The sequence below is a fragment of the Scomber scombrus genome, chromosome 2 (genome assembly GCF_963691925.1).
Source record: "Scomber scombrus chromosome 2, fScoSco1.1, whole genome shotgun sequence".
Taxonomy (NCBI): domain Eukaryota; kingdom Metazoa; phylum Chordata; class Actinopteri; order Scombriformes; family Scombridae; genus Scomber; species Scomber scombrus.
In genome coordinates this window covers 13,100,539-13,127,098 of record NC_084971.1, presented here as the reverse complement: position 1 = coordinate 13,127,098, position 26,560 = coordinate 13,100,539, and the positions used below count along the sequence as shown (strand labels likewise).

At 40.3% G+C, this 26,560-nt stretch overlaps 1 protein-coding gene across 2 annotated transcripts in view; it reads left to right on the top strand.

Annotated features, from left to right (window-relative positions):
• add3a (adducin 3 (gamma) a) overlaps positions 1-26,560 on the top strand; it is a 105,514-nt gene that overhangs the window by 19,829 nt on the left and 59,125 nt on the right. Inside the window, exon 1 of one of the 2 annotated variants that reach the window (XM_062428066.1) lies at positions 11,182-11,291. The exons of the other annotated variant lie outside the window; for it this stretch is intronic. The gene's annotated coding sequence lies outside the window, so the exon portion shown is untranslated. Of the gene's footprint in view, positions 1-11,181; positions 11,292-26,560 lie in introns of those variants that run through there. 2 annotated transcript variants of the gene reach the window in all.

Genomic DNA, 26,560 nt, shown 5'->3' with positions numbered 1-26,560 from the left:
TGCTTCATTCTTTACCTACCACGCCTCTCAGTACATCAATCTTTCCCAGTCAGATAGTTGGACATCTCTCTTATCCTTCCAGTCGTAGTCTGGCAGCACTCCCAGGTCCAAGGCTTTACGAGGTCAGAGGGGGACAAAACATTACAGCCTTGCTTGCTGACGCGTCATTCAATGTGTCAGATACCTTTCAGAGGACAGTTGCACACTGAGCTAGGTGGCAGTCATCCTCATATCTGGGTACTTCTCCCCTGCATGGGAGCCTCTGAACCCTGGCTAAGTTTCAGTTGTGTTGAAGTCTGACTAGTGTGTATGTCTGATTGCTGGTGTGGTTGCGCATGTTGATAATGTTGAGCTGTATATTTAGATCAGTATGTTGAATATGATATGACTTTACACACATGTCGTCAAAGAGACACAAGCATGTATACATTTCCTCCTACATAATAGAGGTAATTAGCAGAGGCAACCCTGAAATGGGTAAAACAGAGCTATGCTGCCTACAAATGAAGTATCTCTTTCAATCTTATGGAAAATAAACAATTAAAAACAAACCAAACAAAGGTGAAAACTGTTATTGTATCAAGATTTCTGAACGCCTTTAACATTTGTGGAGCTGCAATAATTAGCCCATTGATTGTTATGGGGATGAACCAACAGGAACCGAAATAAATGTTTAAAGCAAAAATGACAAAGGTTTTTATACTGTATGTCTGTATGTATTTGCAGCTAATCTCAAATAGCCACAATGAGGGTGTTTAGGTTTGATAACTGACTCTAATCTTGTTTCAATAATTGTCACATCCACTTTTATGCAAATTGATTCAGTGTTATAACCAATGAGGATTCTCACTGGCGTTGACAGCTTTGTGATTTGGACATGTTTGCCATTTTGATTGCAAACGACAGCTAAGCCATCTGGCTTAGCTCCTAATGCTCCATTTATAAATTACGCCACAATAGAAAGTGGATTAACAGCTGTTGATATAATCCCCTAATGAGTTTCATAGTGTCTTCTGTGATTTACTTTATCCTACACTGATAGCAGAGTTCAGGAGTAATTCATACTACTACTGAACTGAATTAGGTGTCTGACATGTTGACATTTTCTTGTAATAATGAAACTTAGCGGTAGGCAAATGAGAATCAAGTCGATCCTTTTGCTTTTCCTACTTCTGTGCATCTGCAATAATCAGTCATTTTGTTTCAACCGTGGATTAAAAGCTGCCTATAGTGTTTACTGATCTTGTTCCCTCTTATTGCTCTCATCATGTCCGTTTCTTAGCGAAAAAAAGCGCCAATAAATCCACAGTAAGGTGTCTGCACCAAAAAGGCAGATGACGTTATAGACTAGCTATGAAGTGATAAAGTGAAGCTTTTAGCAGCTAAAGAGCCAGATATTTCTATCAGGAGTTGATAGAAACAGGCAAAACAGAGCTAGACGAAGAGGTAATATTGGATTTCAATTGTCAGGTGGAAACACAAACCCAAACGAACACTAATGTCGCACCATGTCTACTCAATATGTTAGGTTCACTAACATGTTAGCAATAACAGTGCAGTAAGATTTTAATATGGCAACATTGTGTTTACAGCTAAACATGGTGGCCTCCATGTAAGATGACCTGCTTCCCTTGTAAATAAAGAGAGTTCAATCTAAGGTAATCAAGACACACTCATTATATTTATGAATACTCCATTTCTGCTGAGTCTGTTCTGCTAGATTCCACTAAATTCTACACACTGCACCTTTAAGTTTTCTCTTTCTTTCCAGTTAGCTAACCATTCCTGTAAGCCAGCCTAATGTGACTAATGTTTATGAGCGAAGTTACAAGTGAAAGAGCAACACACAAGGTGTCCATGTAACTAGGTAATAAAGACAAAGCAAAAAGAGAAGACCAGGCTTTCTAGAGGGTTTTGAGAGTGTGTGCCCAATAAGGACAGCTGAAAAGACAAGTTGAGAGCCAAACTGAAAAACAAAAGAAGAGAATAGAGATCTAAAACCATGTGACTGCTAAGGTCAAAACTTTCCACTGGTCATTTTCTTTCTTCTCATTATGCTTATTCTCTCTCTTTAGGTGCTTGGTTTATTTGTCTTTTCTTCTCTTTTCTTTGCTTCCACTCTTGTTTTTTTCATATTTCTACTTCTACTACATGCCTCTCTCATTTTCTGTGGCTGTTGATCATCTTATCTGCTGCCTCCCTCCTCTCTGTCTCTCTTGTCTTTCATTACATTTTCTTAAGTAAGACAAGCTGTCCTCTACTCAGCAGGGCAGTAAAGAGACGTGAGTGTCTCTCTCTACTCTCATTTCCCAAGTGCCTCAGCATGCAGCCCAGACCTGGCCGTCGCACCCTGATGATGTATTGCACCTGGTTATAATGTCAATTACAGTGATTTTTTTACTGAAGGGATATGAGTTCACTGGCTTGTTGGGATCTGCCTGCTCTTATTTCATGACGCAAAAGTTCATAATAAATCGCCTTTTGCTATTGGCGCTGCCAGTTTGGAAGCACTGATGGCAGCTATAGAATAATGAGAGCATAAAACAGAACATTTGAGAACAGGCTCATTGTAATACAAAGCATGGAATACTTTTATATTGAAAAACACATTATAAATGACAGACACATTGTCATAATAAACCAATTTTGGCTATATATTACCATCACCTCTCAAAGATTGTTCTTACTACTTAATTTCCATTACTCAGATTCACCAGCCCCTCTGGAGTCTGCATCACTACAGTCAGAAAGCAGCTTTTCAAACCTCCAAGCTGCCATTGCCACAGATAACTTCCCTGTGTTTGGTGTGGTTAATCAGCTCTCTGAGATGCTGGTTTGAATTGGCACTAACGCCGACTGCTGTTTCCTCCGGTCATCTGCAAGGCATCACAGCTGTTCTTATCTCTCTGCTGGTCCAAACCAAACATACATAACAGTCTCTGTATAAACACATATATGTAGTGGAGCAAGGTAAATTTATCAGGGATCAGTTATATTGGAAACTAAGGCATGCGCGTACCAATATGGTTTGTGTGATACTTTTTCCGCGCATCGACTGATACTGATATCAATCTGCATTTTTGAAAAAAGATTTATTATAAATCCAGCAACAGTCGAAAGTTTTGACATTTTCTCACTCAAGTGAATAGGAAGGTGTGTCCAAACTTTTACTACTACTGTATTTTGTATAATAAATTCATGTCTATCTTAATCCTTTCAGACAGGCATTGTCTTGGTGTAAACTGTTGTTTAACATACACATAAAGTGTAATTCTGGCCAAACACAAACAATAATATTGGCCTGAATTGATTTAAAAGACAATACAAGCTGGCACTGAAAGTATGCCAACATATCAATTGTGGCTTTCAGTCTGTATTTAAAAATGTTTGGGATGATGACGTCTTTAGCTATAATTTATGGCATAAAATGACACTGACAAAGCTTTTGATGCATACAGAGTTTCACCATACCTTGAAAGGCTGGCATATGTTGAAGATGTTTACACACACACTGAATGCATAGTCTCTGACACAGATGCACACAGTCAGACAAGTTTTTGCCTCACACTCAGTAACTCTTTCAATGACAAGTCAATACATAGTTGCTAAGCTGGCTCTCATTTAGAGACTACTGTGGGAATCTGTTGGACAAAGAAAGTGTTTGAATTGTACAGGCTTTTATTGCAGGGATGGGCAGCTGTTGGTGGGCACATGCAATGATACAGAAACATAAAAAGGCTGCAGGCAGTCTGCCAAAGTGATGGATTTTATAGAGGGTGGAAACAATAAAAGGCGTGCAGTTTGTGGGCTGTGAGGGAGAGTCTTTGGTGTAAATCATAAAAGGCCGGGCACATCTGACATGGATCATGGTGTAATGATGTTCAGCTCAGCCCTCCAGCACAACATAGGCTGAGCTCATTACAAGTACATTCTTTTAATCTTGTCTATTGTGTCACATGTATTCATTTACAGGCACTGAATAAATGTTGACATCTAAATGGATAAAACTAGTGTAACCTTTTTATATTAGGTTTTGTTTTATATAATCTGTATTAGAGCTACAATAATTAGGCAGTTTTAATGATTAGTTGATCAGCAGCGACAAAAGAAATGGCAGTGGCAACTATTTAAAATAATCAGCAGATTAATCAGTAATGAAAATATTAGCAGCTTTAGTTTTGTTCAGTGAGTCAAGAGAACTGTGTGGTTGGACAGAGATGAGTCTGGAAAAGGTGGAGTTTAAAACCTGACTAATGGAGCTTTTCCATTATACAGTTCTAGCACTACTCGACTCGGTTTGGTACCAGGTACGTCTGCACCTCGTCGAAGGACCACGGTGTAGTTTTGCACATAGGCGCCATGTTAACTCGTGTGAAACTCACTGTAACTAACTGTAACTAAATGTGACGTAAACACACTGCTGGCCACTGATTGGTCAGAGAGTGTCGTCACTGGAAGAGTCATGAGTGCGACGTCCCACACAAGAATCAAAACCCGCCATTTTTAAATACCAGCAACAATAGTTACAGCGAGTTTACGCAAGTTAACATGGCTCCTATGCACAAAACTACACCATGGATGTCTTCCATTGTTTGTGTTTTGTGTCACATATAAAACGAGTCACTGCAGTTTCGGGCAGCCGTGCTATGACGACCCCGCCCACGTTGAGTAGGTACTATGAAGTAATGGAAAAGGTCGTACCTGGTACCAAACCGAGCCGAGTAGTGCTAGAACTGTATAATGGGAAAACGCTCACTCTGAGGGCCTGCACACACACACACACACACACACACACACACACACACACACACACACACACACACACACACACACACACACACGTTGTCTTACATCACTTTTGGAGACACTACATAGATTTACATTAATTTCCTGAAGACTTACCCCAACCCTAACCATAACCACTACTTGCCTAACCTTAACCACTGAACTAAAATTCAGTGTTTTACCAGCTGGGGACACAACTTTTGTGCACAGTTGTCCAGCTGTCTGCAATTAATTGCTCTTAAGTCTGAAAATTGTCCCTGAAAGTAGCATATGCAAGACCTACACACACACAGATTTGTGGGGACCATACACAAAGCTTTTAATCAAAAAAGGTCTTACCAGGGTCTGACACACTGATTTGTAGTTACAAACTGTTTTAATTATAATCGGAATGGGTGTTTCCCTGATAAATAACAGCCATCTCATCAATGAGTTATCAGTCCTCAAAGGAACCAGAGGAGGAGTTTGGTTTCTATGGGGTTCATGCCTGATTGCACATGTACTGTATTTGGTTTATGTTTGACAGCTATATTTGATATGATTTGTTGCCCTCTGTTTGTAGTTGTGTCAAGATGCAAGAGAGAGTTCTGGACTTCTTGCAGCAGTCGTACATCTTTAGCTTTATGGCTGTCAGTCTGTGTGCCATGGTTTTGTGGTCAAGTTCGTGTTTGTGTCGTTTGTGGGCCACATGATGTGTCTTGTAATCATTAGGCGCGTCCCAATGAAATGCAGACTGGGTGTATGTGGCCACATCTTGACCACATATGCAAATGCGCGGACACAAACACATACGTGAAGAAATATGGGAAAGCTTCAGTCATGCAGATTTTCTTTTAATTCCTTTGCTCATAAACATACATGTGCACATACGTAGTCAAGCACATGTGACGTATGCATATAAACAAGAATATAGACACATACAGTCAAAGGCACACTAACTGGCACATGTTCAGTTTCAGCTCTACTGGCCTGTGGGGCTTTTGTAGTGCTGAGAAGCCACAAACGACAGCTTTGTGCTCTGGAAGGCTGGGAAAGTTGCGCCACAGCACACATGCGCATTCACACACACACACACACACACACACACACATACACACACACACACACACACAGTTTGGCAGTGTCAAGCCAGTGCACAGTTCTGTACAGCTCAATAGGCTGATTCATTAGAGCCACCTCATGACACTAGATGAGAAAACTGACTTGCAGTAAAGGGAGGATGAGGAGACAAGAGTCTTTCAACTCAGCACTCTGTGACTGAATGACCTGACAGTGGTTGGGCCAGTCTAAACAGAAAATTACACTCTAAAATATTTGATTTGACTATGTTGTTATAAAGTTTCAAGTTCATCTTGTTTGTTGTTGTTTGTTTTATTATTATATTAGACAACGAGTGTCATTCAAGGCACTTTTTGGGCAGAAGCATTAGCAACATTGGTTTTAGATTAAATCAATTACACTTTAACTAGTTATTTTATATTTACTGCCTTCACTGAGGGATCTTAAATGAAATCATATATAGTCAATGCATCATTCACAGTGGTCGCTTTCTTCTCCTGGTACTTCTTGAAGTTTAGTATTTTTGCAAGTGTTTGCAATAAAGAAAAACGTGTTAGGATGACTCATCCTCCTGCTGATTGGCATAAATGTTGTGTGTACCTTGCATCAGGCAAATAACAGTGGTTAACTTCATTCACATTTATCTGCACTACACTGACATTTTGATCTCTTTTTGCAATTGTTTTTAATATTTTTTCTATCCTTTTACCCTAAATGAGACCTGGAACCCCAAGCAGGCAACGCATATAAGCTTGCAAATTATTTGCTATCTTGATCATGGCCCAGCTCTGATGAGGGGGTCCACGTATATATAATAATTTCATTACAGTAGTGTAATTCTAAAAACTCTCCATAAAAAAAACACTATCCAAAAGTTCCTCTGCTTTATTTTACTGGCTGGTTCATCCAAACCCCCCAAATTTAGAGGGTACTGACAGCAACCATTATACATGATTATTCACAATGGAGCCACAAAATGATCCAAAAATATTTACACTCTTCAGTCATTCTGCTATAACATAAATACACTCTTTCCAATAGCTCATCACTTCTTTGCGGGAGATGTTTTTTGTTTTGTTTTGGGTTTTTTTTCAAGGAGGTTGTTTTTATCAGACATCATCATTACTGAATCTGGCAGCGAGCAATGGAAATGTGCTCTGAAGTGCAGTGGGTGTTGTAAGTAACGACGCTTGGCAGCGAGCTGTGTTTGTCTGGATCTCTCCCTCGCTGTCTCCACTGGAGTCAGACTTAAAGCCCTGGCCTCCTGTTGATGAGGGACTCTCACAGCCCAACAACCTCCCTGCCCTCCTCAAGATACCTATGAGATTTACTTCATGTCATAAACGTTCCCTCTGGACAGCACCAGGAGATTGGATTGAGTTTTTATGATTTTAAGATGTTTAAACCTGACATAATTATTATGAAGCTACCAACATGTGTTATTATTTCATTGCAGAGGGGAAATAGGAATTTGGATTATAAAATCTTTCAAATGAAGTCTTGCTAACATATCACAAGGTTATATGTTTGTTATAGTCCCTGTCACTGTGTGTATTGTGGCCATAATGAGCACCTCCTGACCGTGAGCCAGACACGGACTCATTAGCTGAAACACCATATTTACCTCTGTCAAATGTGGTTACAGTAAACATGGGGAATTAAAGAGTATCCCCCCCACCCCATCACACATGGGCCAAGAGTCTCGACACCCCACAGGGGGAGGGGAGGTCGCCTCAGGACAAGAGTCGACCGAATTCTGTGAATAAACAAGGAGAAAATAAATCTTGATGATTAACAAAGCAGAGTGCTGTGGGCCATTGAGTTTTGTCACATTTAGTTATAACAAAAAAAATGACATGTACTAATAAATTATTGAGTAAATACAGTATTTCGTGAACATCTGCAGCTATAAAATAAGAAACCGTATAGACTCCTGAAGGACTTAATAAATAATGCTTTCAGTTTTCTAAATCTTACTACTGCTCTCTGTATTGTCTGTGCAGTTTGACAACATATGGCTCATATTTCAATATAAAAAGGTCCGTCACTGTGATGTAGGACTTCCTGCTTCATCATTGCTCCATTCCACATGCATACTTTACTTTCACTGCTGGACGCTTTCCAATTAAGTCACTGCAGGTGAATCCCAGTCCTTCCTCTGGGTTTTTCAGGGGATTTGAACTTGCGTCAGCCGTTACGTTGCCTTGCTATCCTCTGGTGTTTTCTTAAAGTAGAAAGGGGTTTATTCAGTCTGCATGCATAAAGTTGGATTCGGGGCAGAGAAATTATGTTTTTTTTCTTTTACTGACTAGATCTGACTTTCAGGCACATTTTGTTCTCTCTCAGAAGAATACATGACACATAATAGGGAAATTATTGTTTTGTTTGTCCGATTCTTGTTGATGTTGCAGTTTTGTGGGTTTTGTCCTGTTTTTGACAAGGAAGCGTTGCATATTTGTCATGTGTAACAGTAGAAAGAACTGCCTGTCTTTAACATCTGGTGGCTCTAGATAAAATAGATAGTGAAATATTAATAAATTCAACCATTGTTCAGAAGCTGCTGTGTAGAATTGTATTGTATTGCTGTCTGTTTCTGTGAAAAAATTATAACAAGCCAACCTAATAACATCTCCTTACTCTATTTTTAGATCACTCATTTTAAATGCAGAAATCACAGCAATACAGCAGATCATACAATACAGCTGTTGACATTTATATTAAAAGTGTATCAAAAGACAGGAGGGCAAACAAAGACTAGGAAGAGGAAAACTGAAAGGTATTACCAGAGGTTTTCATTTCTAAAGTTAGATCTGCAAAGTTGTGACATTCAGCAGCATTTTCTGTCAGTGAGATACCCCTCGCTGTCCAGTGATTGAACAATATTATGTCAGGCTCTATTAATGAAAGGATACTGACAGACAAGGACATGATGATTTGTTGAGTTATAACACATCAATCTTTCTATGCATTGCTCATATACAAACACACTCATATAATTATCATTAAATGTTGCAGATTTATGTCTTTGTACCGTCTTTGGCTCACCCTGCTCGGCTTGAGCCCTGTAATTACCTACAAACATGAGTGCTTATTAACGTACTTTATGCAAACGCCTTTGGTCATTTGCAAAGTGCACAGCTCCTTCCTCCTCCTTCCTCCCCTCAAAAGAGGTATTGTATAAAAGTTACAACTAGCAATCTTGCTCATAAATAATCTAGATGTGCATCCCTTTTTAACCCGGAGACTGCCAGGCCCCTGCACATTTCACTTAAATATGTGCTAATGTTAGACCAGGCATCCAGCTCCAGCTATGCTGCGGGAGGCCAGAGGGTGAGATTTATTCTGGGACAGGTATGCTGAACTGGAAGGAGGCCGTGAGACTCGTGTATGTAGTATGTTGTTTGATAAATGCACATGTGAGGTGTTTTATCTGAAGTTATCATCAGTTGGAGCTGATAAACTCCATGCAGGACTACTGAGGTTTGAGATTTTCCTGTTAAAATGAGCTATTAACTGTCAATTACAAATTATCCCCAACAAGACTGAGGACAGTGTTTATTCCAGTGCAGTTTGACCACACCACAATTAAATAGTTTCCAGTGTGGGAGATTTACTGCTCTCATCCCTGACGAGGGATTGATTCTCTCAACCTAGACGTAGTTTGAAAAACATGAAACCACACTCTCCACACAGACAAGCAGAGTAAGCAGGGATTCCCTGCCACTTACAGATTGACAGCTGGTGCACAGTAGCTTGGCTGGACTGTGTCTCCCCATAATCCCCCTCTCTCAGTCTGAATAATTGATTCAGAATTGATTTAGACTGATCTTAGGCTCAGCAGCTCGCATGTATTTTTTCTTCCTATAATTATTGTCTGCCTGGTTTCTGTGCTAGTCAGCAATAAAGTAAAGCTTTTACTTCCAAATGGAAGCATTTTCAAGTAAGCATCAATTAAGTAATCATTTGAGATTAATTTGTTGCTCTGACTGTCTATAAATGACCAACAGTTTTACCTTGAGGGAAGTTAAATGTGAGTTGATGGGCTTTTTAATTCTTCTAAACAGAGTTGTGAGAAATCGGAGGCCTCTTGGAAAATATTGGAGAATAGTTTATAGAAATCATCTTAAAAACTGTTGGAAACCCATTAATGAAATGATGTCCTTAAAGCCTGTAATGTGCCGCATGGGCTTTGTTTGTCTGAGGTGAGAGTGCAAACACATGGACTGAAGGAACGTAAAGATGCTCCCTTTGTTGAACTTTACATTGCCAGCACAGTCAGTGTGACGTGAGAAAGTAAGCTTTTCAAATGGTAATTTAATGTCATCCCCCTGGCCTCTTTTTTTAAATAACCCCAGTTAGAAAATTGACCTAACTGCAATGATGTGACTCAAACAAATTTGTTATCCATGTTCTCCTCAGTCTTAAATATGTTAATGGAAATACAGTCTCCACATTATCTACCAACATGTAGTCTAAATTTAACATTTTAACATTTATCTGTGTTTTTGAGGTGGCCTTTAAAAGCACAAAACTGTATAGTTTTGATTATGTTTGAATACAAGTAAAAAATAGAGTAAACACACAGAAAATTCTTCAGAAAATGAGACATTTAGGAGTATATATTAAAAGTTTGGTTTCAAAAGAAAGGAGGGGGGCAGTTTAGGAAAGCAAACAAGGACTGGGCGGAGGGAAACTGAGAGGTATTTATATTTCACCAAACTTTTACTTTTCATTTCTCTCTGATCCCCCCTTTGCCTTAAACTTTGGGACAATCAATAAAGATTTTTGAAAGAAGGAAAAAAATGCCCTACCACTTTTTCACAAAAGATCACTGAAGCACCCTGTGGGGAAAAGGACCCTGTCATCTCACTCCTCTGTGTGTGTGTGTGTGTGTGTGTGTGTGTGTGTGTGTGTGTGTGTGTGTGTGTGTGTGTGTGTGTGTGTGTGTGTGTGTGTGTGTGTGTGTGTGTGTGTGTCTGTGTGTGTGCGCATTTCGGTACGTGTGAATTTAAATCAGGTTTGCCCCCCCCCCCCCCCCCCCCCCCTTCAACCCCTCCACCACCACAAGCACCCGCTGAATGCACTGCATGCTGGTCAGTCCTCCGCAGCCTCTGCTACTGATAAGTTGTGTTTTGCTTTGCACAGAACCAGATAAAGCAGAGCAGCTCCTGCTTTAGTAGGAGACGGAAGAGCACTAAAGAGAAAAAAAAGGCGAGATAGGAGGAGCGTGAAGGAAAGAGGGCAGCTGGAGCAACAGATTTTTACACTGCGTTCAGCTAAAATGGGAGAGGCGTGTTAGAGAGAGAGAGAGAGAGAGAGAGAGAGAGAGAGAGAGACGCAGCAATACAGGCAGAGGACTCACTGCAGTGCAGGTGGATCTCAGCCCTCTGCTGAAGAGGAAGATTCGCAGGCAGTGGTGTAACTCTAATTGGCTGTTCAACCCACAGGTTTGTAGTGCTGTTTCTTTACAATGCTCGCATGGTTTGTGCTTTGAGAGAAAGAGTGTGTGTGTGTGTGTGTGTATTCTGTGTCTGATATAATGGATGCTGTGTTTTCCACAATCAGGCCTGCTATCTTGCTGCTATCCACTCTCATTGTGACAATTCCCAGAGCTGACAGTACCAGGAAAAAGAACTTGAATTTGTGATAAACTTTTATGTTTTCAAGGTTGAGGCATAGATTCTGCTTCTGTCTTGCATGGACACTAAACTTCACACTACATGAGAAAGTTTTAAGTATAGAAAATACTAGAAGACTTTCTGCTTTGGGTGCTTCAGTGGGTTCAGCATGCTAAATGAAAAAGCAGAGGCCCTCTTCCCTCCTTTCAGATTGAGGGTCCTTTTACTACGGAGAAGAATAGAGCTGGGAGCTGTGAATGGGCCTGAGATGGCTTTCTGTGTGCATAAGAGAGGTGCCGCCCTCTCAAGTGTTACCATGCTTAGCGGGTGGGTGGTGGGGGTTAGGTTCATGTGCTTGTAGTTTGCAGAGGGAGCTGGCTTTCATGTATCTGGGCCACATTGATACAAGACAAGCTATTATCTGTGTTAAGTCGTCCACTTGTTATAAAATTAATCTCAGAAGGTCCGTATTTTTCTAATGTTGCTTCCTGTGCCTTGGCTCTTCATCCCCCAAGGGAAAGGAGGAGTGGTACAGACAAGTGTTTTCGTCAAACTCTCTTTTCATAGGTGTCTGTTTACTATGCAGAGAGCAGTGATAAGAAGCTGTAGGGTGCTTCTTGTGTCTATTCCTGGGTGTTCCTGTGAAAGGACCCTTTTCACAGTTTGATAACTGACTGATGGGAAAGTCTGTGGTTTGGTTAGTGCTGTGCTCATGTGTCACGTTGTTATTTGTTTGCCAGCCCCTTGAATTTGCTGCTGACAGTCGCTGCAGCTCATTCGATTTAATGTTGCTTGAGGTGTTTTGCATGATCGAAGAGTTGCATTCCAGACCTTAAGGTTATGGAATATGTTCTGCTTGTTTTCTTTTCCCTTTTAAACCTCAATGCAAGGCTATAGCACAGAAAAATGCACTTTAGCTCAATCCTTTCTGATTTCAACATAACAGAACTCTCGCCACAAATGTTCCCCCTCTGCTTTGCATTTTATCTGACAGCAAACTGCAATTGTCTATAGGATTAGGGAATGAAATGTGAGGGAGATTATGAGCCAAGTTGAATCTTGTTTGTGTTGTAGTTGTTCTGAAGGTGGAGTAAAATTTTAACTTCTTTAAGTGTGGCACAAATTAATATTGCTACTGTAAACCAACTGTCCATCCTACAGGGCAATAAATTAAACAAGATTGCGGCCCGCAGGATTGTCTGTCGCAAGCAAAGTGGGAAGTCGTGTGGCGTTATTAAAAAGTGACAAAGTCCACAAAGGGAGGAGGTCAGGATTTGTTTCTTATAGTCACAATCATTTCTTTGAACCGTGACGACAAAGGTCCCCTAACCTTAAGAGAGTTGTTATTTTAACCCAAATCATAATCTTTCCCTACCCTAACTGAGTTGGTTTTATACCTAAAGCATAACCATAGTGGGGTAAGATCATAAAACAGTTTAATTTTTGAAACACCAATATTTTGTTGTTAAATTTGGAAAAGCTTTAAAATGTTGACCTCACGTCCATATAGAATTAATCTTATAGATGTACATTTCATTGCCAGTGACTGTTCAGAGAGTTGTCCTTCTCCGTATCATATGACAATTTTTTCTGACAAGCACAGCTGAAATGCTTCTAAATGAGCCGCTGCCTAATAGATCTTGACTTGCTGTCAAGTTCGTCTTCTCAGTACTGAAATAGTGATGTCTGATGGATTCACATCACTGACACCATCATCGTCTGTGATGCTTCCTCCTGAAGGCAGTGACCTCTTCATACATTGTACACACACTCATACGCACATTTTTTACCCCCTCCTAATTTCCTTCTGTGTTGTCACATCAATTTGTCTGTTGGCTTCACCCAGTCACCTCTGCTAAAGATATTAGTTATAATAGAATCACAATAAGATAATAATAAATGTAGAGCCCGACTGATACTGGATTTTTGGGGCCGATGCCGATATCAATATTTGGGAGTACAAAAAGTAAAAAAAATTGCAATATCAGCTGATCATTTTATAAAGATAGAATATACACAAACACACATTTTTTGCAATGATCCCTCAAATATAGTTATCAAACACAGACAAAGCTTTGTAAAGAAGGCACAATATTTTACAGTTTAACAATAAACTTGATTGTATAAAATGATATCAGTGCAGTGAAACGGTATACTTTTTTTTTTTTTTTGGCATAGACGCCTTTATTTAGCAATAGACCAACAGGAAACATGGGAGAGAGAGGGGGGTGTGACATGCAGCAAAGGACCTCCGATCGGGATTCGAATTTGGGTCAGCTGCGTATATGGCATGCGCTCTAACCACTCGACCACCTGCGCGCCCTGAAACAGTAAACTTCACTGGGAATTTAATAATTATAAATAAACATTGAAAATACACAAAACAAAAAAAACATATTATTATTAAACTTGAATTTAAAGAAGGATCATATATACATAAAATGCTGCCAAAACCACCATCATTGATAGATCTGTGATAGGCCATTACCAACCAGTAATATCAGCTCACCAATATATCGGTTGGCCTCTAAATAAAGCTATATGTCTATAAAGTATACAACATATTGATTAACACTTTTTCTTTACTTAAGTAGAATGCAGGAGGATTGAATCTTGTTCCCTGAAAAAGTAGAACACAACAAAATGTGTATGGCTGTTTCAACTGCATTGTAAGAAAAAGCTGCATATCCCTGTGGTTTGTCTTTTTCACCCGCCAACTGTAAAGCAGTTAGTCTGTTTAGCTAGATTGCAGAGTCAGTGATACTTTCGTGTTGTGTCGGTTCTGTGATGATAAGTGGCGCAGTAGTTTGTCATTTCTCTCTGCGAGGTCAGAAGCAGTCTTGGGTAGTCAGCTGGCTACTTTGGCGCTCAAGCTAACTTGAATGAGGATACAATGATTTAATCATATGGCTCTTCTGGAATTCCAAATGTTATCGGACCAAATGGATCACATTGTAACAGAGAAAGAATTCATTTTGTGGAAGTTGTGACGCTCAGAAAAATGTATCCTCTTTCATAATGTAAGTATATAGGAAGTCTTTTTGGGCCAAATAGCATCACGTGATGTAATTACACAGTTTGGCTATGTGAAATTGACTTCAAAATCTGGAACTGTTCCTGGGGGCTTGCAAAGTAGATTCAGCAAAATATTATGTCTCCTATGTCTCCAATGTATTACAGTACATTGCAAAGTATATGCACAAGTATATTTGGCTACCGTATGTGACAGTTGTGGTTGACATTTTTAAAAAATGCAGTGATGAGCTTAACCATGCAGCAGGAATCACATGACCGCAGTATTGTGGTTATCATCATAGTCCTAGTGTCAGATGCTTTCTGACTTTGTAGACATTTAACCAAAGAATATTCTGCTTTGAGATCAGCTCTTCCTGCAGCTGCCATGGTGATGGCCTCGGTCCTCTCAGGAATCCTGAGATGTCAAATCAAATATTTGTTCAGTTCTTTTTCAGAGAAGTAATAAAACAAGACCCTTGCAACAGGCTTTGTTTGGTCTTCATCTTTTGGCAATTATCTGAGGTTTTTCTTCATTGTTTCAGGAATGAATTGATGTGTCAGGACCTTGAAGAAAATATTGCTGCTTCAGGCCGAATGATTTGCAGTCCTGCTGGCCTTGATTTCCTCTGCTGCGGCGTTTGTGTATTTGCTGAATTGAACACCACATGCGTACTCTCAGGTCAAGGTTTAGAGATATATCTTTGTGGCAAATTAAGACAGATTTCTCAGTGGTGCATGTGAGTTAGTGCTCTTCAGCCTTGGACATATAGTTTGATAATATTCTAAATGTTGCCAAAAGAAGTTACTTTCCCCCCATGCTGAGACCGAGGAGGTGAACAGAGTGCTGCGATGATGAAGTATTGTCCCGTTGTCTCAATCAACCCCAGTGACCCAAGCTTGTCTCCAGTTCCTCTCCTCATGTTTCCACTTTAAGAGGTCAGATAGACCATGCGTTTGTGTGTGTGCGTGAGCGGATAAATGTGTGTTTTACAAAAAGACAGGAAGGGGTGTGTGTGTGTGTGTGTGTGTCATAGGCTATTTCTAGGGTTACATTTCAATCTAAAGAACAGTTTAATTGGGGACAAAAGTTGCACCCCCAATTGGGAAAAAGCTGATTTTTGGGTCAGTGGTTAAGGTTAAGCTTATGGTTAGACAAGTAATCGTTATGGTTAGGATAAGGATACGTCTCCAGGAAATGAATATAAGTCTATGTAATGTCCCCAGAAGTGACCTAGGACAACGTGTGTGTGTGTGTGTGTGTGTGTGTGTGTGTGTGTGTGTGTGTGTGTGTGTGTGTGTGTGTGTGTGTGTGTGTGTGTGTGTGTGTGTGTGTGTGTGTGTGTGTGTGTGTGTGTGTGTGTGTGTGTGTGTGTGTGTGTGTGTGTGTTAAATAGCTTGGCCAATCTGCCTGTGATTATGTCATGCAGCATGGTTTCCAGCTGTCCTATTCAGCTGCATTTAATTTTGCTTTCAAGAAAGTCATCCCCAACCACAGTATGTGTATGTGTTTACATTGTTTATACGTGTGTATACACTGTATACATTTGTACCTTTTTTCATTTGTTTTAAATTAGTATTGTTTGTATATAAATGCACACACAATAAATTGTTCGGGGCGTTATCTGCTGGAAGCTGAGCGAAAAAAATAATTGCTGTCAGATTGTGGCTGATGAAAGCACTGAACCTTTTTCTGTTCTTTTTTTTTGATGATTGTGATTTGGATCTGATTGAACGCTGCAGTCCAGCTCTAAGTTAAACCAAATGTATCTGGACTGGGTTCCACAGAGGGGCTTAAATATGAGCTGGGATGAGCTGGGATCCTTGACAAAAGGATCCCAGCTTTAATGCAGGTGCGCACGCAGGGGCCCAAATATACAGTGATCGGGTTTCTTTGCCAAAAGCAAAGCAAGAACATTACATCTTTGAACCAAAGATTTTGTGATTTTTTTTATTATTTTGTTTTGTAAGCAATGAGGTCTTTCAAATTTTGATATTCCCATGGACATGGTTAACTGATCATCCAGTTTTCTGGCTGAAGTTCACTAGTGTTGTGTTGATTTAAGCTTGACTCATTGATGTCCTGTCCCATAAACCTACTTTAACCTGAGATCGAGCCGTAAAGAGGAACCATTATGGCGGCTTTGCTTTTTTATATTGAAATGAACAAAGCCACCATAATGCTGCCCTGTGTGTGACATTAGATATCCTGCCGGTGTTCTAGAATCTGAACATAACAGCAAAAGTGTCTAGTATTGACTGACCCACCATGATGGCTGTCCCTTTTACACAGACATCGATTTGGCAATGTGACTGCATCTGCTGCAAGAATGGTTGAACAACAACATACCCCCCATTCTGTGTTCATACCTTTTATACAGAATAGCGAGGCAGAATAACAACGCAACATTCCTGCCTTGAACAGGTTGTATAAAAGCGGCCACAGATACTCAATCAGATTCCTTGAAACACCTCCAAAAAAGAGGGATTAATGCTGTGTGGTTGAATTATTTGATTTCCTGAGCATCATTCCTCCTGCTGCAGTTAGCGTTGGATTAATTTATGAGAGAGTGGCAAGACAGAACTGTACTCGTAGTATCCACAGTGTTCCTTTTGAATAAAAATATCAGTTCAGTGGCTAAATGCCAATTGAGCTGTCAGGGTTGCTTTGCTCTTTGCTCAGCAGTGGTCAGACCCTTCCAACCCAGGGCCCCCAGTCAACCCTGACCGCAGTGAGTTGGGGCTTGTAGGGTGAAACCAATAAAGGTTTGAACCTCCCCAAATACTTTTTTATAGATGGCTCTAGTGGGGTCAGAGTTCATGGGAAAGCTTTGCTGAACCTGACTTCACCAAGTGACTGCTTGTGCTGACATGTTTCTGACATGACTTGTCACTAAATTAGGATCTTGCATATCTTACTCATCAGTATGTGCTTTTTGGATTTACAGTAGCTGCTCAATAAACTTGATGTTCAGACCTATAACAGCCCTGGTTTAAAACTATGCAAGGGTGGCAGCATGTTTTAAGTACCGGTAAAACAATGAAATAAAATTTCAAGTATTGTTGAGCAGGAGCTACAACTGTATTGAAAGACTTAACAGATGCCAAAACACCCTTCAACGATCATGTAATATTGCAGACAGGATTTTACTATTTTATAAAGTTATCACAACAGCAACTGTTATTGTGACAATCGCAAGGTAAACCATCAATCATGACTTGCCTGTATGTGATTGGCTAACACAGTGCCTCAGTGGAATTACTTACATTGTGGCAAAATTTGAGCTCAGTTCAACCTTTTTGCCAGACAACCACTGCAATGTTTTGCTGAGCCCTCTGTGGTGGCAACTCCCCTGTGTTAACACACTGCCCCTATTCAAATTAATAGGGGGACTGTTTTTTTCACACAGAGCTGATGTTGGTCTAAATGCTGCGCCTTAATCATGTACTGTAGATCAAGTCAAAATGGAAAATGTGATTCTGAAGCGATTTAGCCACACTACTCTTGTAAAAGTGCCTGAAAATGGGCCTGACACCAAAATGAGAGAACTTTTTTTCCCTTCATGCCGGGGATGAGATATCAAGGAAACTGTAACCATTATTTTAATAACTAGAAAACCCAGCTATACTACAGAGAATTGGCTGCTGATACAATACGGTAACATTGTGTCAGGGGCTTAATATCAACTGAGAAGACAAATACTTTGAATGGACACAGTTACCAAAAGCTATGAGTAAACGTTTCCACCAAATGATTGGGCAATATTCACCAGAACCACCAAAAGAGTCAGGCCTTAGGGACGTGATTCAACAGGACATTTCTCCCCAACATTTATGACCATTCCACCAATTTCCATTATGCTTAAGTTGCTTTTGGCTTCAGGTCATTCAATTTGATTGTTCCCATCTGCAAAGACTAATCATTTGTAGCACATGCTCTCTGTATGTTATGTATGTCTTTTAGACCAAATTTTGCTTTTGAACGTCGACCTCCTACGATGCTTGAGGAAACCTGCGGATCAGCATGTTGTTTGCATCTGATATGTGCAGTTGTGTTTGTCTCCCTTTCGTCAAGGACAGTGTCCCTCCTTGTCTTGGCAGTGGTAACAGCAAAGACGAGTGCTGAGTCACAGGGGCTATCATGTGTCTTACAACAGTTCAGCTGTTTAAAGGAAGGAATTTCAGAGTTTCTGATTGTATAAAAGCCTTTTATTAACAGTAGTTAGTAGTTGCTCATGCAGGACAGTCGAGTAAGCAACACCACATCAAACTGAATCCATTCTTGGCTTTTCGGTAGCTGTGGTAGGTGGAAACGAAAAAGTGGGTTTGAACAGTTTGAAAGGTGTTTTATGGGTTATTTTTTATTGTGATGGTTAATGCCCCATTGACTTTTACTGTAAATGCTAACAAATGCCAGGCAATAAGTGGTAATTACTCTATCTCCTAGCATAAAAGTTGTCAAAAGTAAAGACTATCTTGTAGAGACTAAAAAAAGAAAAACAAGAAAAAATGGAGGCCTGAATTGGGAAGAAAAGGGTAATTTAAAAAAAAAAAAAGGAGAAAGTTGCTAACAAATTCCCAGTTTGTTCCAGTAACATATATCTGCAGGGATTTGCAGCTCAGTGTAATGTGATGTGATACAGGTTGAGAAGCTTGATAACTGGGAGTGGAGCATACAAGGAGGATATTGCTTTACTCGTTCTGGCCTTGTCAGCTCCCACATTACTAGGAATCATACCAACCAACCAGCACAAACACAAACACACACTATTACACTATATCCACACACTGCAAAGCCCTGCAGATCCTTGAATTTTAAAGTCCAAAAAAAGTGACTTCATCATTCAGTGGGAAGCTTCTCTGTCCTGGCAAATATTGACTCTGCTGGTGGGGAGACTGAGCACACAGCCCCCCAATTTCTCCTTAAATCTGTTTCCCTTTCTTACTTTTTCTTTCTTTTGTTCTGCTTTTTTTTTGCCTTCATGCCTTCTTAACTAAAACCTGGAAGTCATTTATGAAGTCAGGATGGGGTTTCACTTCTCCAGAAATGGATATGTGAGTAGAGCTCTGAGAGTAGGGACTCCAGTTTGATGTCCCACACCTCCCATCAAGGGAATTGCGTCAGAATGAAGTTGGGAATCTCAGTGCTGTAACCAAAGCTAGTTACTAAAGCAGAAGTTGTGTTTATCACTGTCATGGTTTCCCCAAAATTACTGTGCAAACCAAGTTCTGGAATCTGTGTCAGTGTCATTGATTTTGAGACATTGTGCTACCGTGAAACATGGAATCAGAAATTAAGTACTGGCACACTTCAGTTACCTTATTTTCAGGCTGTATTGCATTGTATTATTAGTCCAACTAAACTAAGTGAAGTGAATCCAGAAGGTGAACATGTAAGCTCAGGATGTTCAGAGGAAGAAGTATTGAATTAGGAATTTGAAGTTTTAACTTAAGCAGTCTATTTGAGCAGTGTCTATGCATGATATTTCAAAGGGCAGCCCCCACTGTTTTCCGTCCGGGCATAGCTCAAAGGAATGGATCATTGAGTCATTATTGAGGGGATCAAATCTAGATAAATCTGTCACTCAAAGTAGTCTCCAAAGAAAAGTTCTCAGAGACCATCCATGTTCCATCTGAACAATTTTATCTCTTTCTGTTTTTGTTGGTCCACATCCTCTATGAGTCTTGTTATTCTTGAACTTGTGTCTTTTCCTCTCGTTTCTTGAGTTTGAAGATTAATTGGTTGCACTCTCATCATATTCATTCATCTTGACCTTTTGTGATCAGGTTTACTGGAAAAGATACATCAGTACTGGTTGTGGCAGACTGTACCTTTTTGCTACTTTTGTCATCTCTGTGAGAGCTGTGAGGACTGCAGCAGAAAAACGAAAGGAATGTAAATGGATAAAATAGTATTTTTTTAAAGTATGAGCTGCGCTTTACAGATGAAGAAATCTTCTGATTTGGTTCAGATATGGCGCTCCAACATCACAAGTTGGGGGGAGTTCTGTGGGTCCACACCCCAAGGCCTTACTAATCATTGTGGACTGCAAGTTGGAGAACACATCCCAGATTCTTTCTGCATGAGAGAAGATGGGGTGCAAATTGGAAAAGGAGGGAAAAACTAAATCAACGTGTGTGTGAGCTTCCTGAGTGTATGCAAGACAGAGCGACGGATCAATTTCATGGGTCAAGGTTCACAACCCCGCAGATGAAACGAGTAGAAGTGCATATTGAGAAGTGCACTGGGACATCAAACAAGCAGCATCGACAGAAAACAACCAGTTTGGGACACATGAAGGGAGAAATGAGCGAGTGAGAGTGTGGGTAGATGGGAGGAGATGTTATTAATCTCTGTTATTTTCCCCATATTGTCATTTCCTCCACAGCTGGTCCCGGGTTGAGAGGGAAAGAAAAACACAACTGAAGAGATCAGAAATCTAAACAGTGGTCCTGCCAGTGGGCTGGGTGTTCCCCACCACTGACACATCTGTAATAAAACACATTGTCTCATTTTGTAATGTGTAGCTAATGAAGGTGAAGAGAAGGCCAGGAAGGAGAAAAATGCACAGATGAAACACAGCCCTCATGTTAAATGGATCAGTATATTGGACAAGTCATTTACAAAGAATGAAAAGAAAAGACTATATATATATATATATATATATAATTATACATAATGTATAAATCTACAAGATAGACAAACAATTGGAAATATGATTGATGATATGAATTGGAAATCATATTAGGGCTGCAGCTAACCCTTACCTTCATTATCGGCTGCTGTGGATAATTTTTCTTGATTGATCGATTAATCAATTATATTGGTTGGTCTATAAAATGCCAAAATGTCCTGAGGCTCAAGGTGACATCTTTAAATGTCTTATTTTGTCCACAACAGTCAACAAGCCAAATACTGTAATATAAGGCTAAAGAAACCAGAAAATATTCACATTTGAGAATTTGGGCATTTCTTTTTTTTTTTTTAAAGGCTCACAACAATTAATCGATTATAAAAAATAGTTGGCATTTAATTTAACAGTTGGCGACTTATCAATTAATTGACTAATAGTTACAGCTCTAAATTATATATATCCAATGTTACAATGGTCTATATAATGGTTTGCTCCTTGTTTGTAGTTCTCTTAAATAGGTCTCAATATTTGGTCTGACAAGAGTAATTCCACAGATTTATTGCCCTGCCTTGGCCCTTGACAGAGAACTCCATCAACCCCTTGTCTACCCTCAGGTCAGGTCACAGGAGCTCGACCTGACATTCTGTGGGTCATGGCACCATTAAAATATACTCCCAACAAGGTTTTGAGGGTTTTCACACCTGACAGTCAGACACTCCTGGAAACCCGTCACTGCAGACTGGAGAGTTTGCTCTCACACAGACACACTCTCACAGACATCTCATGTATGCAAGAATATTCAACACAGACCATCCAGCACTGGAGAAGGATCCTGCTGGATTTCATGCTCTACACAGCTGTCATCAGAGCTGCCTCATAATAAAACCCCCTCAGTGGTTTGGCAGTGTAAATCTTTTAATGTGAAGTAGCAGAAGCCCAAAGTGTTTTGTTTATGTAAAGAGCTCAGTATGCTTTTAAAAAAGTCCAGTAATCTAATATTTAATCGAACACCATCCCGCCTTTTTTGTACCTATTCTAAACCAATAATCCGACAAACTCAGTCAGTCAACTTCTCATTACATCACTTTTTCAAAGTACACCTGACTTGAACACCATGAATGCCTCTGCGAGGAGACCAAAAGTGTGCACTCTTAAGCCAAGTTGTATGATTCATTGCATTGAGTTTTTGGAAAGAGTGTAGGAAGGTAAAAGGCAACATCCAGGAGGAGGCTAAGATGGCCGGCTTTTAGCCCAGCTGTTTGGAATAGCTATAACACTTTGAACCACTTTAGATGTGGTTGGGTGATCATATGAAAAGGAACACTATATCATTATCATTTGCAGCATTTACACAAACCAGAGAGGCAATCAGGACCAACAGACGTATGACATTTGAGTATAAGAAGACCTTTATAAATGGAGTTTCATGCTTGTGCCCAATCAGTTGAGTGCAATGGCACAGCTCAGCTGAGGACAGAGACAGTCGTGGTCAGGACCACAATATCATGGGTCAGGGCAGTTGTCCCTTAAGATGAAGCTTCATTGATCACAACTAGCATGTCTAATGCATGCTATATCGAGCCAGTGAATTATTAGCTCATCGATATATCCTTTTGTCTTCTCATTGGAGAGAGAGCTCCAGCCTCTTTTAAAGTTGCTCTGCGCTTCAAAGTATACAGATTGGCTCAGGCTCCCAAAGCTTGTCATCAGTGCTGCTTAACTGGTTCGTCCCACTGCTTCCCTCATGCTGCCTGGGGTTTGGCAGGTAAAGAAGCCAGAGTTATGGAAGTCATTAAAATTCCTTGGGAACATGTGGACGCTTGTTTATTTTTCCGCCCAGGCTAGAAGAGTGGAGAGCTGCCAGGACACTGCACTGTCCTTCTCTCAGCAAGACAGAAGAGTGGACAGTGTGAGAGAGGAGGAGGACCTGATGGAGGACAAAGGAGATGAAAGATAGATGAAAGGAGGCATGAGTGAAACAGAGGACAGAGGGATGGAGGGAGAGGGCGGAAGTGGTTGAAAGAGGGAAATGGAGGATGGAGGGATGAATGAAGAGTGAGGGAGAGAGGGTAAGGGGAGAGGCAGACACCCTCTACTGGATGGCAAACAAAAAGTCTGACAAATGAACGCTGAGGTTTCAGTGAGCCGTGCAGGATGAGGATTAGAGATGGATGGATTCACACACTGGCTGGAGGCGAGAAAGGAGTGAAGAGAGACAGGGACACAGAGAATGTCAGAGATATAATTTCTGTCCGACTGTCAAGTGAGGTTTACACAAACTTTTAAAATGACACACAAATAGAGAATCATATCATAGGATCCTAGATTCAATTTCAAATAATGTAAAAAAAAAATTGTCATATTGAGGATATTTTATTGAAATTGGTTTGAAAAGCAATCTGATGGAAAACCATAATGACAGTTAAGAGGCACTGAAAGGCAGTGAAAGGAAATCAGTCTTTAAAAACAGATATTGGGGGCTTGAATCGGAAGACATGCTCGACTTCTCCACATTACTTTTTGCTTGGCTCTGTTTGCTCCTGCACTCGACAATGAGGTGAAGTTATTTCTCCAGAGCTTGTAACAAAACAAGACTCACAGAAGCAGCTAATGTGACCATCAGACCATCTCCTCCAGCAGCTCTTTCACTGGTCATTCTACACCTCTGTTAAAGCCATCCACTGTTGTCGGCTGTTAATAAGAGACCTCAGAGCACGGATCATTTTCTGTGACGAGTTAGTTCCTCCATATGCAATACATGCTCATGCTTAACATCGCCCACCATCTAGCCATAAATCTTCCTTGCATTCATTTTAAATGTGGAAAGATGCCTCCATGCTCGTCTTTAACCAGATCTAAGGGCAGCCTGCTGTGATGGTGGGCGTTATTACTGATTGTTTAAACAGAGGGAAGACTTGAAAGGGATACTGATGCAGAGTGTAACCTAGGGGAACTGATACTGTAATCTGCTGCTGTAGGTGTGGTAGATGAAAACCGAAATTACCAATATGTATGAACTGAGTTAAATAGTCGCCTCAACTTTGAAGAATTTCAACAGTATTTTCTTGTCAAGTGCTGATACTCCACCTACCGTTTTTATCTTTCAGGATCTTAAATGTAGGAAAAACCTGCAATGGGGCTAACTTCTGTGTTTTTGGTCCATCCATCTTTTAATATCTTAGTCCTTTTTTATCAAATAAACAATGAAAATGGATGAGGAGATCGAAAGGACACCACAGGGGCAAGGGCATGAGTTATGACGATGGTGCTGTCAGCCCGGTAGGATGAAGAGGGCGAGAGAGAAAGAAGGCGGTGGTGGAATTGTCTGTGCATAGCTGCGGTACCGCCTTGAGCAGCTGAAAAATATATCAAAGCGATCTTTCTTACTGTTGATACTCCCCTCTTCGAGGGCCAGGAGATGAAGATTGCAGTAACAGGCCTTCACTGAGGTCACTCTCCATCTCCATGCCTCTTTTCCTTCTTTTTCTTTCTCTTTCTCCCTCTTATTTCCCTGCGTTTGATTTATCTAATTGAAACTGACACTGCAATGTGGACCCTAGGGGTGATCCTTGCATTTACCTGCCTTGCCAACAAATCGATGACTAATTGAGACGTAACATGAGAACCTGCATTTCCCTCCCACCTTAATGTATCTCCCAGAAGGCCATGGCCTTTGACATAGATCCAAGTGTCGGATTACAAGTCTGTGATGCCAATTTAAATCATTAAGTGGAATTGACATGACATCAGTACCTTGGGTCAGCTGCATGTCTTCATACCGAAGATGTGAAGTAGATATGTCTTTGAAAAACTCTAAACAGATTTCTACTTCAAAGTTCACAGTGTTTGCATGCAAAAGATCAATTTTCCCCTGTCTGTTGCCAAAATCACACCATGTGTTAAAGTTCCTACAAAAGTGATTAATCAGTCAACAAGCCTTTTAATGCTTAATCCAAGACACAAGCCATTCCCTTTAAGGTCTTTTCTCAGGTTTTTTCACGTTTTTTTAAACTTTATGACGTCAAAGAGAAAGGCTTGTGCCTAGTTTGAATCATGAATGTCACATAGTTCTTCATTTGTGGGATCATCTTGTGTCTGAAATACCCTGACAAATGGTGGAATTGTCTGAAAAGGAACATCCAACTTTGAACACTCACTCATTTTTAACACAACCACTTGCAAAGCTGTGTGTGTGTGTGTGTGTGTGTGTACAAGTGCCTTCGAAGAGAGACTGTTCAAAACTGTGTGCAACGTTCCTCATTTGTACAATTCATCACAACGAGACTACAAAGACAAGAGGCAATGCCTGCAGGTTTTTCACTGCCTTGGAGTTGCCATTTAAAGCATATATAAACACTTTTGCTTTTGTGTATGGATGACATGTCATTTTGAGGTCTGGAACAATAGGAAGTGATGGAGAAACACTCTCCTTACTGCTGAGGTGTCCCTGAGTCAGTAGCTTTAAAGCCGTGATTGATGAGTTCTTCAATGTGTTCAGCTCCTACTGGTTATTTTGTGTGACTGCTTGCATGTAGCACTAATGCTGTCAGCCTCTGTCATATGCAATTTGTAAAGTCATGTGGAAATCTAGTCAAATCTCTCTGGGCACTTTAGTATTGCAACCAGTTTCTATCATTGGCGATCTACACAGTTTAATTTACTCTGCTGATCTATCAATTGTAATCCGTTGTGGATGACAGTTTGTGTTTAACAGGTGTAAACGACATGCATTGAAGTTTAACCTTAGATGACTTTGGCCTCAACAAAGTGCTTTTTTCACACAAAGTAATTCCTGATTTATCTCGGGTTTGAAATGTTAAATTCCCAGACAAGCGGGCTGAGCCAATTTTATTTGACGCTGATATGCAGTGACACACTGTACTTCCTGGTAACCATTAGCCTGCAGGAGTTTTTCTTGAATTAACGTCTGAGTGATCTTTATCCCAGCAGGGAAATGATCAGACATCTAAGCCTGAAGGTTGAAAAGATAATCCCTCTTGCTTTATGATCCACCATCAGTTGTGTAATCCTTCTTTTGCCTGCTTTGCTCTTGTTCTGCCTTTTAAAAGGTCTTACTGTCTACCATAGCTTTCAGATATCTTGTCATTAGATCCTTTGGTATGTTCCCTGTCTCTCATAAGTTGACAGTGACACGTGTGATGTTGGTAGAAGCACGCTGCAAGTCAACTATGTTTAGATAAAAGCAAGAATGCATCTGAGACAAAACAAGCAGATGCATACCATGAGTAAGCACTACTGATATGCTTTAGCTTTCTGCAAGTTCAGAATTGCATTCCTTATTGTAAAATTGAAAAGAGCTTGAAACCAGCTGGATGGTTCTAAAGCTGGATTTAGGTTTAATACTTGTTGGCATCTTGACAGAAACTTAACATTTTGAGGGGTGAGCCGAGAAAGGACACCACAAGACATACAACAGAATTTACTTCAGGA